The following is a 23,473-nucleotide window of genomic DNA, read 5'->3' on the forward strand; positions in this document are numbered from 1 at the left end:
GGGGGTGGGGGAGTCGTGGGTGGAGGAAGTCGAGGGCAGTGAGGGAATCTTGGCTCATTTAGAAGAGAGATTTCTGGAATGGGAAGAAGAGAGACTTGCTCTAGATCAATTTGCTAGTTTTCACAGACTTTCTGAGGTTCTGAGGCGGCAGAATTCTGAGGTGGCTTCCAAGATTCCACCGTCTGCTCTCTGTACCCTGTATGACGTCCTACCCTCGAGTGTGGGTGGACTCGCGGCAGCAACGAGATGGCTGCTGAGTCCCATTATATAAGCGTCAGCAGCAGCAGACCAGGGAGGGATTCTTCTGCTGGCTTTTGAAGAACTTGGCTGTCATTGCGAGAGGGCCAGGTGTCACGGACTCGAGGGTGGCCTCTGGGAGTTGAGAGCCACCTCCAGCTGACAACCAGCAAAGGAATAGAGACCTCAGCATTACCACTGCCAGGAAGCAGATTCTGCCAACAACCTGGATGACTTGGAAGGGACCCCTGAGCGTCAGAGGAGACTGCAGCCTAGAGCCACCTTGATGAGGTGTCTCCGCCAGGTGAGCGGAGGACTCAGTCTGGACCCCAACCCACAGGAACTTTGAGATCATGGCTGTGGACCGCTTTCAGTCACCACGTCCGTGCTGATGTGTTCTGCAGCAGTTTCTGACCAAAAGTTTCTCCCAAATTGTAAATCAATAGTCACTGCTGAGCTTTGAGCCCTGATTTTGCATATATTTTTAGTGACGCAATATTAAAAAGGAATGTATATTTTTAAGTTGTATTTTTAGATGAATAACATACTAATTTTAAAAAGAAGTTTGACAGTCTCTAAAACAAGAAGAGAAAAGATGAGCAGAAGACGATCATTGTGCATCCACAGTGTGTTCTAAATGTCCGTGGCAATTGCGTGCTCATTGCTCTTTGTGTGGCCAGCAGCTTCCCCCATGAGCCCTCAGGGGGTTGCATGGCTGAGTGTCTCCAGTGAGATGTCTCCCCGTGAACAGCTTTCCCTGGCACCCCAGAGGGCAGATTTCCGTGAAGTCGTGTGGGCATGGCACCACAGCCACAGCCGCACCCCCTCCAGGGAGGTCTGAATCTCAGCCTGGGGAGCACCTCTCCTGGGTGTGCCACCCCACTCCTTGGGGGGGTGATGGCTGCTCCTTATATGTATTTGTCCATTCTTCAGAGTTCTCTTTACTTGTTACCAGCCAACTCCTCGTACCCCGGTCCTGTTTAGTCACTGATTCTCACATTAAACTTCCCCTGTGTGACTTGCGGTGCAGTGTGGTTTCTCTCTCGTGACTGGACCCAGACTGAGGCACTCTGCCCCAGCAGCATGTGGGTACCACGTGCTGGGCCCTGAGAGGGTTGTTTCAGACACCTGAGATCACATGGGCCGTCGCCAAAGAGCAAACATGGTGCCCACGTAGAGTGGACAGAGCACAAGGCTCCGAGGTGAGCCTGGCTCTAGACTTAGTTCTGCGGCTGTGTGTGGGATCGGGGGGCTCGCCCAGTCAGTCGGTCCCCTCGTCTGTGACCCGAAGTTAGTGGACTGCATGGCCTGGTGTTCGGGTACAAGCTAAGCTGCTGTGACAAAGTGACCTCAAGAACACAGACATTCACTCTCTCTCAGATAAGAGCCCTTGCATGAGCGGCCCAAAGCGATGGGCTGCTCCGCTCCACACAGTCATCCAAGGACTCAGGTTCCGTCCACCTTGTCGCTTCGTCGTCACTCAGGGTATCACCATGGTTGCAGTTCATGGGCAGAGGGATGGAGGAGCACGCGCTCAATGCCGTAAGGTCCAGACTCAGAAGTGTACCTGCCACCTCCACGTGGGTTCCAGCAAGGCGCACTTAGTTACGTGGCCACGCTGACCGGCACGGGAGGCTGGGACGTGGTCACGCCCTGCCGCAACTCGATCCCACAGAAATGAGAGGCTGGTCGGGGGTAGCGATCGATGTCCACCACGCCCGTTCCAGCTCTACCAGCCTCCTCCGCACGTCGCCCTGGCCACCGGCCGTTAGGGAAGGAAAATGTCCTTGTCCACATTTGTTCTACTTTTGCTTTTAGAATCAAGACGCGCAGAGTTTGCAAAAATGTCTTTTCATGCTGAGAAGTAAGGAGGCGGCAGATGTGGCTGACTAAACAGTCTTAGTGCATCTGCTGGAGAATACAGATTTTTGTCCTCCAACGTAACAAATTGGAACCCATATGGATTTGAGAAGCCTGAGCTAAGGTTTCCTGGATCTGTTTGCATATGTGGCATAACGAAAAGTGTAGGAAACGAAGAAAAGTGAAGAAAATGATAAGTTTAAGGAACTCGCGTGTCAAGTGGGATGAAGGCTTGTGAATTTTTATACATTTTACTCTGGTGGAGAACAGTGCTATTTAAGGATTTAAGGAAACTGAGCATTAAAATAAAGACCCCCCCAAATAATTTAACCCATCCGTAGTGCTTCTACGTACCAGGCACTGTTCTAAGACCTAACAATGATAATTCAGCTAATCCTCACAAAAAGATATTTTGAAATGAGGACTGTTATGCCCATTTTAGAGCTTTAGAAATGAGGGTGGAGAGGACAAATAACTTGCCCCAAATCACACAGCTCATGGGTAGCGGTCTAGGACCTAAAATTGGAGAATTTGGCTCCACAGCCTATGCCAGGGGCCAGCACCCTTTTTCCGTAAGTCATCAGCTAGTAAATATCTGTGGGTCTTGTGGTCTCTGTCACAGCTACTCAGCTCTGTGGTTGGAGGGTGTGGCGTGCTCCAGTAAGATGTTCTCAACGGACACCGAACTTTGAATTTCAGGAACTTTTCACACGTCACAAAAGATTCTTCTTCTTTTATGTTTGTCAACTATTTAAAAATGTAACAACCATTCGTAGTTCGCAGGCTCGCTGACCCCTGGTCTGTGCAATTGACCGTGACCCTCCACAGATTCCTCTACAGATGTCAAGCCTTTCCTACGTGCTGACCGTAGCAGCCGCCGTGCGAAGGGCCTTCTGTGCCCTGTGCCCCAGACTTGCCGCCTTCGCCCACAGGGAGGTCCTCTTACTGTCACGCACACTTGATAGATGAAGAAAGCTAAGTGTCCCTACGTCACGCCGGGGCAAGGACAGGCAGCTGGTGGCACTGGCAGGAAGGACCTGGGGTGCCTGTCCATCGGGGCCCTCGCAGAATCCGAGAGAAGTGATGGAAAAGTCCCGAGATGAGTCTTGTAGGAATGAGAGGGGAGGGCGCACGGCACAGAGGCGGGGGAGAGGGCCCTCGCGCCGAATGTCGCGACAGTGTCCTGTGGAAGGGACTCGCGGCTGCAGGAAGCTTTGGTCCAGAGCAAGCCCGTGACGAACACGCTCCGCCGTGTGTCCCCGTGGGGACCTTGCATCGCTCTGGTCAGACGCCGCCTCTCCTTCCGTGGGCACGAGCAGAAGCGTGGGGCGGGCTTGTCGGGAGGGGGTGGGCAGGGACGACTGGAGTCACGCCGACTTCCTGAGGATGCTGTGTTGGCTTCCTGGATCAGATGGGACCCTAGGGACCTGAGCCGTCTCCAGGCCCCCGTGTGGCAGCCCCCTCAAGTGTTCTCGCGGCCTCTGTGAGCTTCCGCCTGGGTTCCTGGTCCCAGCTCCCAGCCCCCTCTGTATTACTGTCCAGGGATGTCATAATGAAGCGCCACGAAGAGACAGAAATACATTCTCTCATGGTCCCGGAGGCAGGACGTCCAAGCCAGGTGTCCGCAGGGCTGGCTCCCTGCCGAGTGTCTGGCGGTGGCCGGCAGGGCAGGTTCCTTGGCTTGCGGCTGATCACGCTGACCGCCGGCCCTCTCCTCACGAGGTCTCCTCCGAGTGCATACACCTATGTCGTCTCCACTCCTTCCAAGGACGCCGGCCACTAGATCTAGGGCCCACCCTACTCCAGGATGACCTCATCTTAACCAATTACATTTGCAAAGACCTATTTCCAAATCAGGTCACTTTGGTAAGTTCTGGCTGGACATGCATTTGGTGGGGAGGGGACACTGTTCAATTCGCTGTTCCTCCCTACCCTGATGTTGCCAGGGGTTCAAGCCTAAGAAAGTATTAGCTGGGAAAGCGAAGCATCTCTGCTTATTCCAGGAGAAAGGGACGATGGTAAAACGACATTTTCGACTTTGAAATTCTATGCGGTGCTAGGCGATGATGATGCACTAATTTAGCCACCTCCTGTGCCCACAGAGGCACGGAGATGATGAATGCCTTGGAAATTGTCCGTATTCCAGTATTGTATTATTATTGTTATTATTACGATGATCCTGGTGTTCCATTTTTTGAGGTGGCTGCTGTAATTCTGGTAACTTGTGTGGATGCATTAGACTCCACGAAGGATTAAGCTATAAGTCAGTCACTCAGTGTGCGATAGTTCTTTCCAGTTCCAGCAATATAAGGGGGGTGGGCGGGTGTCTGCACTTACTACACGCGAGTCGTTCACGGAGAAATAGAGACCGAGAGAACGCAGACTTGCCTGGGCTCGTCAGCGAGTCGACGCCGCCGGTCATGAGCCCAGCGCCCTGGCTGCGACGAATGCCCTCTTTCAACTCTTTTTACGGGGTTACGATGGGGATTCGTGCTCACTCACACGCCCCACAGTTTTCAGTGAGTGACTTATAAACTGGCATTTGGTCAAGTTCACTTGGCAGAGCAGCCACCCAGGGAGAGGCTCCAGAGATAAGGCCCACACACCCCCCACCAGAAGTGGGACGAGGACAGGGTGAAGGATGCGGGGCCCTTTATCCCTGGACGAGAGTCAGCAAAGGCCCGAAACGCCGGGACTTTTGCTGGGAGGCTCCTCCCTGCTGACTCTTCCCGGCCACTCTTGTCCCTCGTTCCTGCCTTGCGAATATTTCCTGGGGGCTGTGGGAGGGGACGCCTCTTCCCCTCTTCCCGAGCTGCTACCCCTGTTGTCTCCTCCTGTTGAATGTGACATGATGTGACATGACTTTGCAGTTTAAAGGTGGCAAATGTCAACTTCTGAAGAGAGCTTGAAGGAAAAAAAAAAAAAAAAGAATTCGTGCCTGAGTATGGGAGGTGCTAAAAATAGGAACTTCTTAGCTTCTAGAAGAGCAGATAAATGAACAAATCAGCCGTGTACGAATGCGGTTGTTTATGCTGGGACTTTTCCCTCTCTCAGTTGTCCCCTGGAGCTACAACATACACACACACAGATTGATAGATTTATTTTTCATTCATACAGAAAACATTTCTTGGATCCTGTCTACAAGGAAGGCAACGCATGCCGCAGCCAGATTTCTGAAAGGTTGGAGGCTGCCTGAGGCAAATCCTCTTGGGATGCTAGGAGGGGGCTGAGGATCAGGGCCATTCTGAGAACCCCGTCTTCTGTGCTGGAAAATCCCAGTGGTTCCCTGGGACTCATCGCCTCCAGTGCCCCATTTCGGTTACTGAATTAATCCATACTTTGGAAACGAGGCTGTGTGAGGGTGGTGGGGGGGCGGGCGGTGGGAATCAATGTGGGACAGGGTGGTGCAGGCCCGAGCCTAAGCAAGTCCCTGTCCCTGTCTTCCAGGCACACCGGTGAAGGTGAGCCGTGTGCTGGGCGTGTCCCCAGCCCCCTGCACCAAGTGTGTGGTCTGAGGATTAGCAGCACTGGGATCCCCGTGAGCTTGTGAGAGATGCAGAATCTCTGGCCCCAGAGCAGGTCCTGAGTCAGATCTGCCTCTTCGCAAGCCCCCAGGGGGTTCACGTGAGGACCTGCTCCAGGTAGAACCCCATGGCTGTGACGGACGAATCTCCCCTGACCTCAGACTGCCCTCCTCCTTTTGGAGAAGTCAGAGCTGAGTGACTGGGCCAGAGAGCCTGGCAGTTTGGCCGCGAGGTCGGGGTCGGCGTCAGCTTTGCCCCACGTCTTCTCTCCCGTTCCTCAAACACCACAGCTCCTCGGAAACCCGCCGCGCACAGGCCCGGGTCTCGTCCGAACCGTGACGGGCCTGAGATTCGGCCTGTTCCAGGCTCACAAGGGAGCCTTGTCTGGATCACAGACACTGCCAGGCAGGGACAGAGGACTTGATGACAGCACAGCCAGCAGCACGAGGTTGCTTTAAAATATGGCGTATGAATAGAAAAGACGAGGTATAGTGAGGCCAACAGATGGAAAGTTAGTTTGTTATCCGCAGTTCCCAGGGGCGAGGGGCCATCGCAGCAGCTGGGCCACACGGGGAATCCTGGGTGGCGGGCCAGGGGCAGAGGGAGCAGGGGAGCATGTGACGAGAACGGTTGTCGTGGTTTCTGTGGGAAGGGAGACGCTAGGCAGGGCAGGCAGGTTAGGACTGGCTAAGTCGGATAACTCCCATGGGCCCCTGGCCCAGGCACTGTCCCTAGCTGTCTGGCTCCTGACTCGAGGTCATTAGAGCAGCTGGATAATGGCCTGGCGTGTAAGCTCCGCATAGAAGAGGCGGCTGGGGGGTCGGCTCTGCATTGTTTGAAAAGTTACCTGCAGGGGAGGTGTTTACTGTGTCCAGGAATTAGTCCCCCACCCCAGGGGCCGTCCACCCCACTTCCCCCAGACAGCAAAGCATCGGAACCCTAAAAGTACAACAGCTGGTGGATACATGCTCAGACGCTGCATTCAACAGTGTCCTCAAGTCTCAGAAGGGCTACACGGAGGGATCAGGGGAGGCTGCCACACCATGTGTTTGCACCTCAGCCGAGGAGCCCCGAGCTCCGGGAGCTTGTAACGGGCAGTTAGCAAGCACGGCCGCCTCTGCCCCAGATGGAGACACTGTCTGCCTTCCACCCCCACCCCCCACACGCACACGGGAGACACCACCTCTGTGCCCCCACCCGCTGCACAAACGTCCTTGAAAGAACAGCAGGGCAGTTCGTACCTCTGCTCACAAGACGAGCAGAAATGCGGGACCACGGGGAGGTCCCCCCGCAGGCCTCGCCCCTGCCCGCCCCGCTCGCCGCTGCCCTCACCAGCGTGTGATCTCGCCTGCGTGCGGCCCGGTGCTCGTCCAGAGACGGCGGCTGGGCGCCTGCACCTTCTCGCTGTCGGAAATGCTTGTGAACGAGGCGGACGAGATCTGCTCGCAGGTTCATCCCAGGGAGGACAGACAGGAGGGAGACGAGTGAGCACGAGACACAAGCGCGACAGGTGATGGACGGCGGCGGGGGAGCAGTGTAGACTGGTGGCCGAAGACGGCCTTGCTGGTGCCCTGCGAGCTTCCTGAAGTCCAGGGGTTCAGGGTGTGCGTCCTGGGCCAGCAGCAGTGGCAGCGTTTCCTGGCTGCCAGGTGACCAGAGGCTCCGGGGTGAGGCCAGCGACCTGTGTTTGATGCGTCCTCCAGGGAATCTGAGGCTTACTCCTCACCATGGCCTGGCGATATTAAAGGCTCTGGTGGCTCCAGCCCACCCCTCGGGGCTCCCTTCTTTCTGGGCTGGCCTGGCTGCTCCCCGTGCTCCAGAAAGAACCCCTGGGCCCACTGCCGTCCCTCCCTCACAGCTGTCTGCAGCCAGACCTCGCACACCCTTTGGGTCTCAGCTCAAACGTCTCTCCCGGAGAGGCCGTCCCCACTGGGTCTACCGTGGCCTCCTCCAGCTGCTGTCCGCTCCATGGTCCTCCGGTTTCAGGCATGTCCCCTGCCACGCTTCACACCTACCTGGTTGACTTCTTGCGTATTTCCTCATCGGTCATCACCCACAAGGCGCGTCTGGTTCACAGCTGTCTCCTGTGTCCAGCATGGTCGCCAGCCACCCAGATTTGCCAGAGGAACAAACGAATGATGTCTCATCTTTTCCATGATGCCCGTAGCCATCTTCCCAATGTGAGCAGCTCAGACGCTCTGAGTCTTCAGATGAGCAACCTGCATGCTGGCGAGTTGAGGGCCCGCTGCCAGCCCCTGCTCTCGATGGCTCACGCACCAAATCCGGCCCACGCCACCCGCTTTTGTACATAAAGTTTTATTGACATGATCATTCACATTGTCTCATTCACTTCGTCTCTAGTGGCATTCATGTAGTAGCAGTGACAGAAATGGTATAGTTCTGGAAGGTGCAAATATTTACTGTCTTTATAGAACAAGTTCGCTGCCCTGGGGCCTCGGGGTCATCTAGCCAGGTAGGGGAGGGGGAGAAGGGATACTCGCTCCCTCCCCGCCCTAGCTGGCCGGCACTCACGTGACTTCTGCCCACATTCCACGCGCCCCACCTGTCTGCAAGGGCTGCCGAGAGAGGTACGTAGTGCCTGGCTGGGAAGTACCCTTTCGCAGCAAGCCTGCTTCACGGGCGGGGAAATGGAGCTTTGGGAATAGACCCTCTTCATCACACTCTGGTCCTTTCTAACTGAACCTGAGCCGCTCAGCGCGTTTTGGACGGGTTTCAAGCAAACTCGGCCCACTTTCCCCTTTAGAGATGGAGAAGCCAAGACTCAGAGCAGTGACGGTGGCCAAGGCCCTTCGGGGGCGCAGGCTCTGAGGGCCTGTGATCCACCTTGTGGCAAATGACACAAAGCCGAGGCTTTACTCGGCATTTGTGCAGTTCTGGGAAACCTTGGTGGCTGAACATGTATCGTGTCCTAACTCAGCAACTCTCGGGCTCTGCTTATGGGACCTGGGGTCCCCTTTCTTCCAGAAATATGGGCTTCGCTGGAGGGAAGGACCAGGGATGGCTGGACTGTCCAGCCGCTGCGGTGCTGGCCAGGGAGCCTGGCACCGGGGACCCGACCGCCAGGACCTGCGACATCCACAGACACCCTGGACTCGGCAGGCTCCTGTGGAAACCAGCATTACCAGTTCAAACCAGTTCAGCTTGAAGTCAATCGAAATATATTTTTTTCAGTCTCCTTGCTTGTTTTTGCTGGTAATTCTGTAGATTATATATTTTCAATGTGGTTTTTTTCTCTTTTGTAAAATTTGAAACTGATGCTTCACCTTTTAACAAACTACTAAAAAAAAAAAAAAGAGTTCTAGAAGTCTCGGCCCTTAGAGGCCAGCCTGTCTTACCGTCGAAACCACAGGTTGTAGAAAGGGCTGGATGTGAATCCAGGATCTTGTGCAAACTCGCAGTTTAGTTCTCTGAATGCTGATCCCTCCGTCCAGAAAACGGAAGGAGACCAGCCCTCGGGGTCGCATGATGACTCAGGAGATGCCGCTGTGCAGCGGAGCCTGCCACACTGTGGCGGCCGGTGAACAGCAGCGACGGGCTCGCCCCACGCTCCCCGGCCCCCACCGCGTCCACACCGCTGGTCTGACCTCACGCCCATCTCTCTGTCCTGACCAGCAGCCCTGGAGGCTGCCCCGGTACCCACTGCCCCAGCCCGGGCGGGATGTCCCTTCTCTACATGTCCAAACGCTCTGTTTTCTGCAGGTTTGGCCGGAAGGCCACGTCCACCAGCATCCTGGTTAGAGGTCACTGCCGACTCCTGAGAGGCCCACGAGACTGAGGCTGTGCTTGGGGCAGGCCGACCCGGGCGGACCTGGAGCGCGGGGGCTTGTCACGCTGGCACTCCTGGGGGGCACGCGCAAGAAGCGTGGCATGGGGACAGCCACAGTGAAAAGAGCTAAACGCAGCAAGTGTCGGCATGGATGTCGAGAAACCGGGACCTGTGGCACAGCTGGAAGGAATATAAAACGATGCAGTCGCCGCAGGAAGCCATTTGGTCGTTCCTCAAACACTTACGGTGTGACCCGGCGATCCCACTCGATACACACGCAGAAGCTCTGACGGCGGAGTCTCGAAGACACGTGGGCACCGTGCTCTTCGCAGCGTTATTCACAGGAGCCAGCAGGTGGAAGCAGGGGCCGCGTGGACAAAACGCGGGGGGTCCACACACGAGGGGATGTTATTTAGCCTTAAAGAGGAAGGAGATTTCGACACTTGCTCCAACACAGATGAACCTTGAGGAAATTAGGCTAAGTGAAAGAAGCCCGTCCCGAAAGGACAAATACTATGCGATTCCACTGACAAAGGTCCCTGGAGGGGTCAGATTCGTAGAAAGAGGAAGTCGAGTGGTGGCTGAGGAAGTGGGGGGCGCAGTTGCTGCTAATGAGTTTCGGATGAGGAAGATGTTCTGGAGATGGATGGTGATGATGCGCCAAATGAACCGTACCCCTGAAAGTGGGCAAAATGGTAAATTTTATGTTATGTGTATTTTACTAAATAAAAACAAAACGCAAAACAAAAAAATCCCTAAGAGACAGACCGTTTCGAACGCGTCTGTTATTCTCTTCTGTTGTCTCCCATCGAGGCCTTTCTGGTTTATTAAAAATCTGCTCAAAAGTTAAAAAAGAAAAAGGAAAAAAAAGAAAAAAGAAGCGGGTGTCACTTCGTGGCCTTTTCATAACACTCGTGTCACGGACGTTTCTGTCCCATAAGTTCTGGAAATTTTGCAGGGGTACATGGAAGTGTGCAGAACGGGAGATCAGACGTTTGGGGGACGCGGACCCTGAACCAAATGGGCTTGAGTGCCAGGGCCCTCGCGGGGCGTGAAGGCCAAGTTGGGGGACTCCAGGAGCAGGATCCTGGGGTGTAGGAAGGAATGGGGCATTGCAGGGCATCGATTAGTTTCCTCTCAGAATTTACGTCCATTTGGAACCTATGAATGTGATCGTATTTAGAAATGGGGCCTATGAATGTGATCGTATTTAGAAATGGGGTCTTTGCGGATGTGACAAGAGAAGGGTCTTGCTTAAAATCGTGTCCTCAGAAGAAGAGGGAAGGACACAGAGACACACACAGGGGAGCATCCGGGTGAAGACAGACGCAGAGATCAGAGCACCGCGGCCACAAGCCGAGGACCGCCGGGGGCCGCCGGGGGCTGGCAGAGGCAGGAAGGACCCTCTCCCAGAGCCTTCCGAGGGAGCTCTGCCTTGCTAACACCTTGATTTTGGACTTTAGGCCTCCAGACTGTGAAAGAATACATTCCCGCTGTTTTAAGCCCCCGAGTCGGTGGTAGTTTGCTGGGGTGGTCCTAGGAGACTAATATAGGCAGCCAGGCAAAGCTGTGGGTTGTGGCCTAGAATCCTGGGGGAACAGGAAGGAATGAAGGGGGGAGGGAAGGGGTCGCAGGGTCAGGAATCCCGGAGTAACCAGTGGTGCAAACAGAGAATTTATTAGTTCCCGTACCTGAAATGGTACGGGAGCTTCAGCTTCAGAAGAGGCTGGACCTGGTCGTTCAGAAAAAGCCATCTAGAACCTACCTGTATCACTTGGCTTAGTGTGAGATTCTGGTAAGCTCAGGGGCCTCTCTGGGGTCTGGCTTTGCAACTCGGGCATTCACAGCAGCCAGGGCAGTGGGGCCTTCCGAGGGGCCAGGCTTGAGGCCCACTCACACTCTCGGTTGACATGGGGATGGAGTCTCCCCAAAGGAAGTTAGGGTGCTGTTACCGAGGAATGAGGACAGGGATAAGGACAGGTAAAAATAACAGAAGCACGTGACCGGGTCGGGGGGGTACTCCGCATCCCTGTCGCCACCCCCGGTGACAGCACGAACTGCAGTTTCGAATGCTCAGCACAGTAAGACTCAGCAGAACGACACGACACGGCTGTGGAAAGCAACATTCCAGACGCTCTGTCTGCTGCTGACCTTGGGGCTCTACCAGGAGCGACCCCTCCCTGCCCAGCGCCCTGACTTGGGGGTCCTGGGCTTCCCGCTCAGATGACAGTGTAATGACCCACCTGGCCTCTCAGAGAGTAAATCCAGGTGGTAGCACTGACTATTCCTATGTTTCTATTTATTAAGTGAACCTGACTGGGGAAATTCAGTCCTCGGAGCAAAAAGACGTTGTGCAGGAGAAAATGCATCTTTTCTCTTTTCGAGGAGAGATCTTACTCGTGGCCAGGAGAGCATCCTGTGCTGATTCTGTTGCACACCGCAGCTGCCAGGCGTCTGCTGCAGGGGCCTTAGTCCTGCCAATCCCAGGGGATAAACCGAGGATTATGTCTGGAGGATCAGGGCATCAGAGTCCTGGGTCACCTGGCCGGGAATAGGCTCGAAATCGGGGGCAGCGGGGTGGGGGCGGGGGCTGAAGCGAATGAAATGGGAAATGGATTTGCAAGGCGACTTTTTTCTGCTTGGGGGGCATCTCAGCAGATCTGACTTCCCCGGGACGGAGGCGGCGCCTGTCATGCCTCCTAAGCCCCTCTGCTGAGAGGCAGGACGGGCGTGAGGAACTCACAGGAGAAGGCGAGAGAAAAGGAGAGGAAGTTAAGGGGGGTGAGAGAACGTAAATCACCAAGCAGACCCCCGGCGGTGACGCTGTCCTGAACGCTTCGTGGGCACGGTCCCCTCCTGACGAGCCCGGGATGGAGGAGCTACGGCGTCCCCCTTTTCACAGGGGCAGAGGCTGAGACACAGAGACGGGGTGACGCCTCCCTGGCTGTATTCAAGAGCATTCGCTGAGTTCAAGGCCGCGCACGGAGTTGGGGTGTTCCGGCCGCAGTGCTGGCTGAGCGTGTTCCCTGACTCTGAAACCCACTGGCCTCGGGGCTCCCAGGCCCAGCGTCGCTCCGGGCTGCTCACAGCCAGGTGATGGAAATAGACGCAGGTGATCGCAGGTGATATGATGCTGTCCAGGTGTAGGCACTGAAACAGTGGGAAGAAGCACAGGGCCCGGAATGTCCCAGCAGGGCCTCGCCGTGGAAGGGTTCCCCGTGCGGGGGCTCGGTTTCCATGGGAGGAGGTGACAGTGGCAGACGGGGAGTTAGATGGGGCACCCCGAATGGCAGCACGAGGTGTCCCCGCCAGACGGCCTTGAAAGGTTTCGAGATGGGACTGCGTCAGTCAGGACATTCTCAGTTGCAAGGGACAGACACCAAATTCAAACTCGTCTAGAAGAAAGGATGGTGGCAGGGGGAAGGGACTCAGTGGCGTCGGACTAGAAGGCAGCTTTCGAGGGGAGACAGACACCCCTCTTCCATTCTGACTCTGGCCCGGACTTCTCCGTGCCTGGCAGGGCCTCCCGCTGCAGTGGGGTGTTCTTGGGGAGGCAGGGGACCTCTGTGGGGGCAGGCACGTCTGTATGGAAGGCCCCCACGGGGTACCACCTAGGTGTGGCCGTCCCAGCTGACATCATTCCAGCGGAAAGATCGCTGAAGACCAGACAGAGGCTCTGTTTCCCAGCTTCGGTAGAAGCCCAGGGAAGAACTCTGAGTGGTCTCGTTTCAATCACATGACTGACGCTGGGCCCATCACTGCGGCCAGGGCCATAGAGTGCTTTATGTGGCAGGGCCAGGTCATGTGACCCCGGTGGAGGGAGGGAGGCCAGCCTGCTGTGTTTGGCAGCCCCTCCCACCGGGAGGGGACCTTTTCCAGAGGAAGCTGGACAGGCGGCCAGGGAGGATCCCCCGAACCCTGCCACCGCTCCCAGAGCCTGGACGTGGGCACGCAGTCAGGAGAAACGTCTCTCAACCCCGTTAGGTACACGCTTGCCTGCCCCAACCCTTGATAAAGATAACAAGCCAAGTTTTAGAGGGTTATTTGAAATTCAGAAAAGATTGTCAGGAAGGGAGATAGATAGACTGAGCACTGCCTCCCTTCCAAGCCCCTTCCCTGGGGAGTCCCACGCCCCGCACCCCTTCATTGGGAGGACCGAGCTTGAATGTAGGGAGCAGCTGTGAGAGGGGAACCATCCTGGACTCACACTTCTCTGACCCTCTGTGCCCCGGGGACCCCCTGGGCATCCTGTTAAAATGCAGCTTCTGATGCGGGAACCTGAGATTCTGCTTTTCCAACGAGGCCCCACACCCCTCTTTGAGCCATGAGCACTTAGAACGTAGAACCGTCCGGACTAGATGAAAGTCGGATGAAGCTGAGGGCTGACTGTCATGGCAGCCACCCAGATCATCAGCGCGTGGTTCCGCTCAGACCGGCAGAGTTGGCAGAGCCGGAGCCAGGCAGGTGGACAGACTTTCTCTGAGCCTGCGACAGTCTGGGCCACTCAGACCCCCTCCTGACACATGGAGAAGCTGTGGAGAGCCGGGGGAGGGAGGAGATCTGCTCTCACTCTTGGATTAGAGCTGCAGTAGGGTCCCCGTGTGCCACCTGGGGGGAGCGAGGGGAAGAAGGGCCGTGTCGCTCTTCCTGGCAACAAGGATGGGTGCCCCAATCCTGCCGCGGGAGGGTGAGCTGGCACCCAGAGGTGTCAGGGTTTAATCCCTGGAACCTGTAAGTGTGACTGCATATGGCGAAGTCTTTGCAGCTGCAATTGAATTAAGGATTTTGAAATAGGGAGGGTATCCTGGATTATCCAGGTGGGCCCTAAATGCAATCACGTGTATTCTTATAAGACGGAAGGAGAGGGAGATTTGACGCAGAGGAGGAGAAGGCGATGTCACCACAGAGGCAGAGATCGGATGCAGCGGCCAGAAACCGAAGAACACGGGCAGCCATGCAGAGCTGGAGGAGGCACGGGACAGGTCCTCCCAGAGCCTCTGGAGGGCCTGTGCCCTCCGACCCTTCATTCCGTGCTTCCGGCCTCCAGGACGGTGAGAGGCTATGTTTCTGTTGATTGAAGCCACCCCGTCTGTGGTATGTTGTCACAGTGGCCACAGGAAATGAAAGTGGGTAGTGTCAGCCCCTTCCTTTGCCAGCCCCCTGCCACCTGCCAGTGCCGGCCCCCCAGAGGTGGCCCTCTCTTCCTCTTTGGCACCCACAACAGCCCCCGTCCCGCGTCTAAAAATAGGTGATCGCCATTAGTGAACCAAGATGTGGGCGAGACTTAGATAATTAGGGACTTTTTTTTTTTTTTTTTGACAGAACCACTTTGCCCTTCAAAAGAGGCACTCGAGACATTCCGGGCTTTTCCCAGGGCTCAGAGGACGAAGCTGGGACTTTGTAAGGAGCCACCTTTAGAATCAGGTGACAATCCCCATGAGGAAACTAGAAATGTCACGTTATGGCCACATTTTGCATTTGTCTCCAGAATGAAACCTTGTTGGGTCATTCCCCTCACTCATCTGACTTGGTTCTGTGTAACTTTTGATCATTTCCAAAAATCGACTCCAGACAGCAGCCACCAGTGCCCTGTGAGAGACGCTGGAAAAGCTCCCCTCCGGCCACTGCCTCTGATGAGTTGGCATCAGCCCATCCTGCGCCTTTTGAGGCCTCAGGAGCAGAGGGAACGGGTTTCGGCTCAGTGAACCTTTCCCGCTTCCAGACTGAGACGGGCCGAACCTGAGGGAGGCCAAGGAAGCTCTTTTTTTTTTTTTTTCCTGGGCTGGGCTGATTTCTGGATTATTTTTCCAACAGGAATGATCCCAAACTTCCCACTGAGCTCCCCCACCTTGTTCACACCTGCAGGCTGGCGGTTATGATAGAGCGTGAATCAAAGAACAGGTGAACGATGCACCTGGCTTCTGTCCCATTTTTATAGCTTCCTCATCCTTATTTCTGATCTTCCCTTGTTACGTTTTTGGGTTTATTTTGGTTTTGCGCCTGAATTCAGTGCAATAGGAGAGGGAAATTCTATACGTGGACTGACATCGTAATTGTCGGAGAAATAAATGCTCTTGACTGAGATCATCACATGGTGGGAAGAAGACATTGGGACGGCAGGCACCTGCGACTTCCTAGAGCTTTTTGCATGAAGTAGGTGTGGGGTGCCGGTCCCCGCCCCTGACCTCGCTTCTTCGCTTCCTCTTGGTGAATAAAGGATTTGAGATGGAGCGGAGTGTCTCGAACATAAAACGTGCACTCACTCGGGCCTCGTTGAAATGCAGATTCTGATTCGTTTGTAGGTATCAGGTCTGAGATTCCACAGGTCTAACCAGTGCCCAGGTGATGCTCTTCACTCTGAGCTTGGGAGTTTAGCTCAACATGCAGGATCTCAGGCCCGCCCCCACCTCCTCGCTCAGAATTTGTGTTTTCACCAGGTCTATGGGCCATTTGACACACGTGGGAATGTGGGGGCTGGGCACATCACGGAGAGAGCGGCTTGCTGTGTGTCTGCATCGCGGGCGAGTTTGAAAGCGCCTGTGCCTGGATCCCACTCCGAGGTCTTATTAATTAGCGGAGAGTGGCTTGGGCATTGTCCCTGCTCCCAGATGATTGTACTGGGCAGCAAAGTTTGAAGACCGCTGGATAAGAAGGTCTTTAGGCTCCAATCCATGCTGCCGAGGTTTCAATGGGGATGATCCCGCCCAGCTGAAATCGGCCAGGGAAAGCCCCTGTGTAGGACAGAGACGTCTGTGGAACGCTGCTTCAGAATTGTCCCAGCTCCCTCAAGACGGCACCTGGTTTACAGCAAATAAAGGGCCGGTCCTTGGCAACACCATGAAATACACGTGCACTGTCTCCAATTCCTCTGTCTGCAGTGCCCTTCGACCTTCGGGGTCCAGGAGTCTCTGTTCTGTGATCTAGCCTTGTCCTCTGGAGAGCCTGTAGGAGAGGGTCTCGTGTCATCCATTTATACAATAGTGAAAATTTAAGTCTGTGGGTTACCGTCCTCGGACGGGAGAACCCCACAATTTGTTTCTAATTACAAAGGAGGCAGTCTGGGAAGCACGTGGGCTCTGGAATCTCCCCAAGTTGGGTTTATAGCTTGGATGATGATGAGTTATGTGGCCCCGAGAATGTCACATCAACTTGACAAGAGACTCAGTGTCCTCACGAATAATGCCAACCTCTCGGCTCCCAGCAGGACAGACCCAGCAGGCAGTAGACCCTCGGGAGCATCTGCTTCCTTCGTCATCCATCACTGCTTATTCAATGAGGACAGGACTCCGAGACCTCACGGGACCATGGGAGACTCACAGAGAGGCCCAGGACTGTCGGTTGCCGGTATGGGAAGACCCCGAAATGCCCCGATGATCAGCTCTGCTTATGTTCCAGAGGCAGTGTCTTCGGAGCGGGGTGTGCATTCCGTGGAGGCTCAGCCACACACGACGGTGGTCCAGAAGGAAGATGTTAGAACTTCCCCTCGTCAGGGTTCGGACAAGCTCCAGGCTCCCCCAGCACCCCTTGCCCAACGCTTCCTGGACCAGCTCATTTGCTCCCTAAGGACCAGCTCAGAGGCACTCCGAGGCATGTTGTTGGTGGGAGAAATGAGGTGCCGAGCCATGCGTGTGGGTGCCGCCACTGAGTAAGGAGCCTATTCTTTCGAGGGCGCCCACAAAACGGGATGGCAGTTGACTCCAGAGGCAGGGGAGGGGCTGGGAAACCAGGCATGGGGTGAGAAAGACACAGGTAAGCAGGCCGTTCTAGGTTCTTATTCTTTACTGACAGCCCAGTCTTGGAGACACCCCCACTGGAGGGTTGCCGGATAAAATGCAGGGCATCCAGTTAAATTTGAATTCCAGTTAATGAATTATGTTCCAGATGAACCACGAATTTTTAGTATAACTACATCAAAAATATTGTATGGGAAATACACGAAAACTATTTATTGTTGATCTGAAATTCACGTTTAACAGGCGTCCTCCATTTCTAGCTACTAAATCTGACATCTCTACCCACTGGACACACCCCTTATGCCTGAGGCCGCCCCAGCCGGGCCGCCCAGGCCCAGGACACGTGTGCACAGATTGGGGGAGTCTGTGCGGGGTGCCGGGGCAGTCTCTGGGGTCCTGGCTTCATGGCCGTGCTGCGGCTGCTCACAGAAGTCGCCGGGGCGGGGTGGCCTGTGGTTCGGTGGGAACCACAGAGTCTGTTTTGTCAAATCCGGGGAGGTACTTCCCGTTTCCTTTCCAATGTTCAGTTCTTTGTCGAGTGGGAGACATTGCCTCAGACTGGAAAAAAAATATGCCTGTGGATTTCACAAACGACCCGATATCTAATCTCAGAACGCGTTACATCATCCACGTCACGATGATGGCGATATAAGGATGCGATCCCTTACCCACAATTCTGAAGACATTTTTTTTAATGGTCAGTTTGGGGGCATATTTGGAGGCAATGGGCTATTTACCCACTTTCTTTATTCCTCTCTGGTGTGCAGTGTACGGTGTACATAGCTACATAGTTACACCGTGTTTGCTGCAGGGCAGTAAACAATATTCGGGATACACCCCATCTCCCTGAGGCCCCCCAGCCTCGATGCCAAAACCACCAAAGCACGTCGAATAGGGGCCGGCGAGGCTGTGGCAGCAGGTCACCGAGCTCTTACTTAGTGGGAAGCACTGTGCTAAATTAAATGCTTTACATACCTTATGTCATTTAATCCTCACCGTCTATTAAACAGACACATTCGTTTTCATTTTCGTAATTTTTGAAATTGAAGTATAGCCTGTTTGCAGAAAAGCACACACATCTGGTGCACAGCTGGAAGACTTATTGCACAGTGAGCACTTGTCTGCAACTACCACTCAGCTCCATCCATCACCTGTACCCTAGAGCCCTGCTCGTGCCCTGCCCCAGGAATCACCCCCAAAAGGTGACCGCTATCCTTCCGTCACCTAGGATTCATTTTGCCTAGCTAAACAAAAATGCTGTTATTTATTGAGCAGTTACTATATATCAGGCACTAGACTATTTCTTACATCGACCCTATCAGAGTGGGTTCTGCAGGGGAGAGCGCTTTTGCCTTTGGCTGGTCTAATACTTAAATTGACACGACAGACTAACGGGAGATCAAATCCAATTTTGTATGTATGGGAGCCCCAGAGATAGGCTACAAGAAGTGGCCAAAGCAGATTGCTTTTAAGCCTTTTATAGATAAAGAAACAATTATTTGTGCAGACTTAATAAAACAAAGGGGTTTGGGTTTGGGGTAGTAATGAAGACGTAACAAACGAGAAGTAGCAAAGTCTGTCTACGTAGCCTTGCGTGTTGAACCCCCTATCTCTGGTAATAAGGATGCCTCTACCCTCTTGTTTTCAGGGGGACAGAGGAGGGTCAGAGTGTCCTTCTCGCAATGGCTTTTTCTAAAATAACTTTAATTCAAAATAACCAATAGGCCAAAATGGCATGTTTTGGGGTGGCATATTTTGCTCCCTCTCGGTATTCTTATAATTTCATTTGACAAGTGAAAAGATATCAGAGTTTAGTGATATTCTAGAACTGGCCCTAAATCATTGCACTAGTAATTAATAGAGGTGGGGTATACTTTCCTTAATTAAACTTTCCATTGAGCATAACCTGCGTACTCAAAAGTGCATGCGTCGTAAATTTAGCTCCAGGAATATTCTCAAACGGACAACAGCCTTGCAACCACCACCCCAGATGGAGAAACAGAACATTGTCAGCAACAGACACAATGCCCCCATCCCAGTCCCATGTACCCCCTTAGGCCTCACCCCCAAGGCTAACCACTGCCCTGACTCCCGACACCTTTGCTTGGTTTTGAAGTGCGTGTGAATGGAATGAAGCAGGAGCTTCTGACTTTTCCGCTCAACGCCGAGCTCGACGGATCCATCCGTCTGTGTCGGGGAGGCCGGAGTTCACTCCGTTTTATTGCTGAGACGTGCGTGTTCACCGAGCCCTCACGACATCTTCTCCCATTCAGTTTCGGCAATCAGGAGGAACGCCGTGATCCGGATTCTGGTACCTGTCTTTTGGTGAACACGCACACATGTCCGCTCAGTGTCTGCCTCGGAATGGATTCAGAGTCACGGAGAACTGTCTATGTCTAGCTTTTTAAAATCTTTCAGTTTTCCAAAGTGGTTATACCAATGGATACTTTTATACACTGTTTTACTGTTACATCTATTACACCCACTTAAAGCAGATCCAATGTATTAAGTGCAGGTTTTAAGAGAAACAATTTATGCGAAGTGTGATGGGTTGAATTGTGTCTTCCCTTCACAATTCCACCCTAACTCCCAGTATCTCAGAATGTGACCTTATAAATAGGGTCACTGCAGATGTCATTAGTTACTATGAGGTCACACTGGAATAGAGTGGGTCCTAGTACGATATGACTGGAGTCCTTATGAAAGCTGGAAATTTGAACACAGACACACGCACCCAGGGAGGACGCCATGTAAGGACTGGGGTGATGCATCCATAAGCTGAGAAACACCCAAGATCGCTGGCAGGCCCTCAGAAGCCAGAGGAGAGCGAGCACGCTGCCCCCACAGCCTCGGGAGGAATCAATCCTGCCCTCACTTGGATCTTGAACTTCTGGCCTGAAGACCATGAGACAGTTTCTGTCATTTAAACCGCTCAGTCTGTGGCACTTTATTATGGCAGCCTCAGCGAACCGGCACACGGAGCGATCACTCGCTTTCGGAAAGATGCGTTTGGTAGAGAAGACGCGTCGTGGCATTTCCCGAGGTAGCCTGATGAGCTAGTATGCCTAACGATATGCTTGTTTTTTTAAACTTGGATTCAGGAAGCCATCTCATGTATAATTCGTTACACTTCTGAAAGCTTGAAGTGCAGGTCAAGAAAGGACTAGAATGATAACGGAAAGCGAGCTGGTTCTGGTCAGCAAGCCTCAGAACGTACGTGGCCCAGACTGACGAGTGGGCTCTGGGGGTGGCCACGGTGAGGGGGAGCGGATGCGTGTGTCCGGCCTGTCACAGAGCTCATCCACCAGCTCGCATCGTCCCGCTCACTCCGTCACACAGACCACCGCGGAAGGCAGCCAAATCATCTCCAAGGGCACTTAGTTAGGCCTTGGCCAGGAGTCTGACGGCCCGTATCCTTCCACAGTGCAGAGCTCGTCTGCCCTGGACGTCTCCTGGCAACCCGACCCCAAGGGAATTTCTCTGGAAGGCTGAGAGGAGAGATCTGTGCCCACATCTTCCAGCTGGAAGCATAAGCTCAGGACGATGGCTTCTGAAGAGCACATGGCCTAGAACTGGGCTAAAAATAGCACCGTTTCTTAGAATTACATGAAGCTTTGATTACAGAGTATATTAGTTTCCTGTGGCTGTTATAACAAAGTAGCACAAGCTGGAGGGCCTAAAACAACAGAAATTCATTCTGGTATAGTTCCGGAGGTGGGACATCCCAAATCGAGGTGGCGGCAGAGCCACACTTCCTCTGAAGACTCTTAGAAAGACCCTCCCTCCCCTCCTGATTCTGGCGGCCACAGGCAGTTCCTCGCCTTCTTTGGTTTAATCTGCATCACAACGGTCTCCGTCTCTGTTTCCATGTGACCTTCTCCTGGGTGTCTCTGTTTCTACATTTCTCTCTTTTTCACAAGAACACCAGTCATGTTAGATTCAGGGCCTGTCCTCATCCCAGATGACCTCGTCTTAACTTGGTCACATCTATAAAGACCTTATTCCCAAATGTCACATTCTGAAGTTCCGGGTGGGCGTGACCTTTGGGGAGACATGTTTCAACCCAGTGCACAGAATATCTTTTGAAGTAATTTGTTTTTTTTGCTCCATTTGGTTTTCTTCATTTAAGAACCTCTTGCTCCACTGCCTTGAAGTTAGATAGTTTAGAAATTCAGAGAACGTTTGTGTATTAGTCCGATAAGCTGTGACCTCACTGGCTTTCCAGAATATACGTTTCTCACTCATGCGAAGTTCAAAGTGAGTGATACTGACCAAGTCGGTGGTATCCGCTTGAGCAGTGACTTGGGGACCCAAGGTCCCTGCGTCTACCAGGTGGGGTTCCCAGGTCCCCGAGCTCGTCTGAATCAAGCTGCAGACAGGACGAGAATGGAGGACGCAGGGCCCAGGCCAGACCCATCACACGCGCACACATCCTGTGGGCAGGAACTCGGGCCCGGGCCACATGGACTCGCAGAGGAAGCTGGGAAGTGCTGTGGGGCGGGGCCGGGAGGAAGGGGGGGGCCGGGGAGGAGCCAGCTGAGGCGGACAGTTCAAGACAGTGCCCGAGGGCGGCCCGGAGGGATTTTCCTTTAGCCGCTTCTTCCCCTCGTTCTTTTCCCTGTCTCGCTTAGCACCGGCCGGTCTCTAGTCAGACAGATGGTCACATCTCCCCGCTTCAACCCCGAGTTACAAACAGCTAAGAGGCATCTCCCTTTGAAAGGGGACTCAGAAAGGATGAAATCCTGAAGGATGAGCCAGAGCCTCTGGCGCACATGGCGAGCCTTGGGGACGGGCTGAACCTGCCTCTGGTGGCCCGGGGAGCCCCACGCCCCTGCGTCTCAGGGCTGGGATCTCGGGGTGGGGGGAAGGTGAGGCTGGGGTAGCCAGCACCCAGGTACCCAGGGGGAGTACTCAGGACCACACCTGGGCAGGGCTGCTCAGAAGGCCACTGACTCTGTCACTCACCTCGCTGGGGGTTTTCCAGTTGCCACATGACACCAGGTTAAAATTAAAACGAAATAGAACCGCATAGAAAAATACCAGGGTGCACAGAACAGAGTAAGAGGAAGTCTGGTTTTAGAAAACTTGATTTCACTTTTATACGTGTCTGCTCTGGGTCGTGATATTAAGCGTTTCTTAGCAAGGCTTGTAGTCAAAAGCATTGCAAAGCCAGCAGACGGTGGAGAAGAACTGGAAAGTGGGCGATGCAAACACACCAGGGGGCAGGGAGCGGGGTGCTCGCTTTCCCGAAGGCTTCGTGAGTGAGTCCCGGCTGGAGAAGCGGGGTGCTGGGGAGGCGCCGGGCCCGGGTGCGAATCGTGACAGGATGTTCGTCCAGGAGCTTGGGGGGGCCGACGTCACTTCCCTGAGCTTCTGTTTTCTCATCTGTAAAACGGGCTAAATAACCATCTTGAGGAGGAGGAGAAGGAGGGAGATAGAACAGCTACTCGCATTTACAGAGAGCTTGCTCTGAGCGTGCGTGTGCGCGTGAGTGTGCGTGTGTGTGCGTGTGTGCGCGTGTGTATGTGTGTGTGCCTGTATGCGTGTGCGTGCGTGTGTATGTGTGTGCGTGCATGTGTATGCGTGTGTGTGCATGTGTATGCATGTGCGTGCGTGTGCACGTGCGTGCGCGCTTGCTCTGAGCGTGCATGTGCGTGTGTGCGCGTGTGTATGCATGTGCGTGCGTGTGCACGTGCGTGCGTGTGTGTATGTGTGTGTGCGTGTGTGCATGTGTGTGTGTGCATGTGCATGTGTGTGTGTGCATGTGCATGTGTGTGCGCGTGTGTGCGCGGGTGGGTGCTGACCTGTCCTGTGCATGTGTGCGCGTGCATGTGCATGTGTGTGTGTGTGCGCACGTGCATGCATGTGTGCGCGTGTGTGCGCGTGTGGGTGCATTTCCTCAGTGCTGCTTTACGAGTCCCCTCTGAGTAAGGACTAGTGTCACAGAGTTTATCTGTACAGATGAGGAAACTCCAAGTAACTTGCCCAAGTGAATTGCTGCATATGGAAATGCCTGACACAGTGCTTGGCACATAGTACTGAACAAGTTTTAATTTCCTTGCTGTTATTTGTTGCAGATGCTTTGAAGATCATTAGATGTAGGCAGACGGACAAGCTAGTGGAAGACGGGTATGATGCTGGCTAGCAGACTGCTAGCAAGACGCTTGAAGAGGGTCCTGGAGGTGTAAGCTCGACAACCCCACACCCCAAGGAAAGCACTCTGAGACGAAGGCTGCTCACGGCAGGAGGGCAGAGGATCCTGCTGCCTTGTTGGAGAGTCCTGGTTTTTCAGCATCAGAGGAGCCACAAGGAGAATCGGGAGGAGAGCCCTT

This window comes from Pteropus alecto, unplaced genomic scaffold (assembly GCF_000325575.1).
Source record: "Pteropus alecto unplaced genomic scaffold, ASM32557v1 scaffold66, whole genome shotgun sequence".
NCBI classification, from domain to species: Eukaryota; Metazoa; Chordata; class Mammalia; order Chiroptera; family Pteropodidae; genus Pteropus; species Pteropus alecto.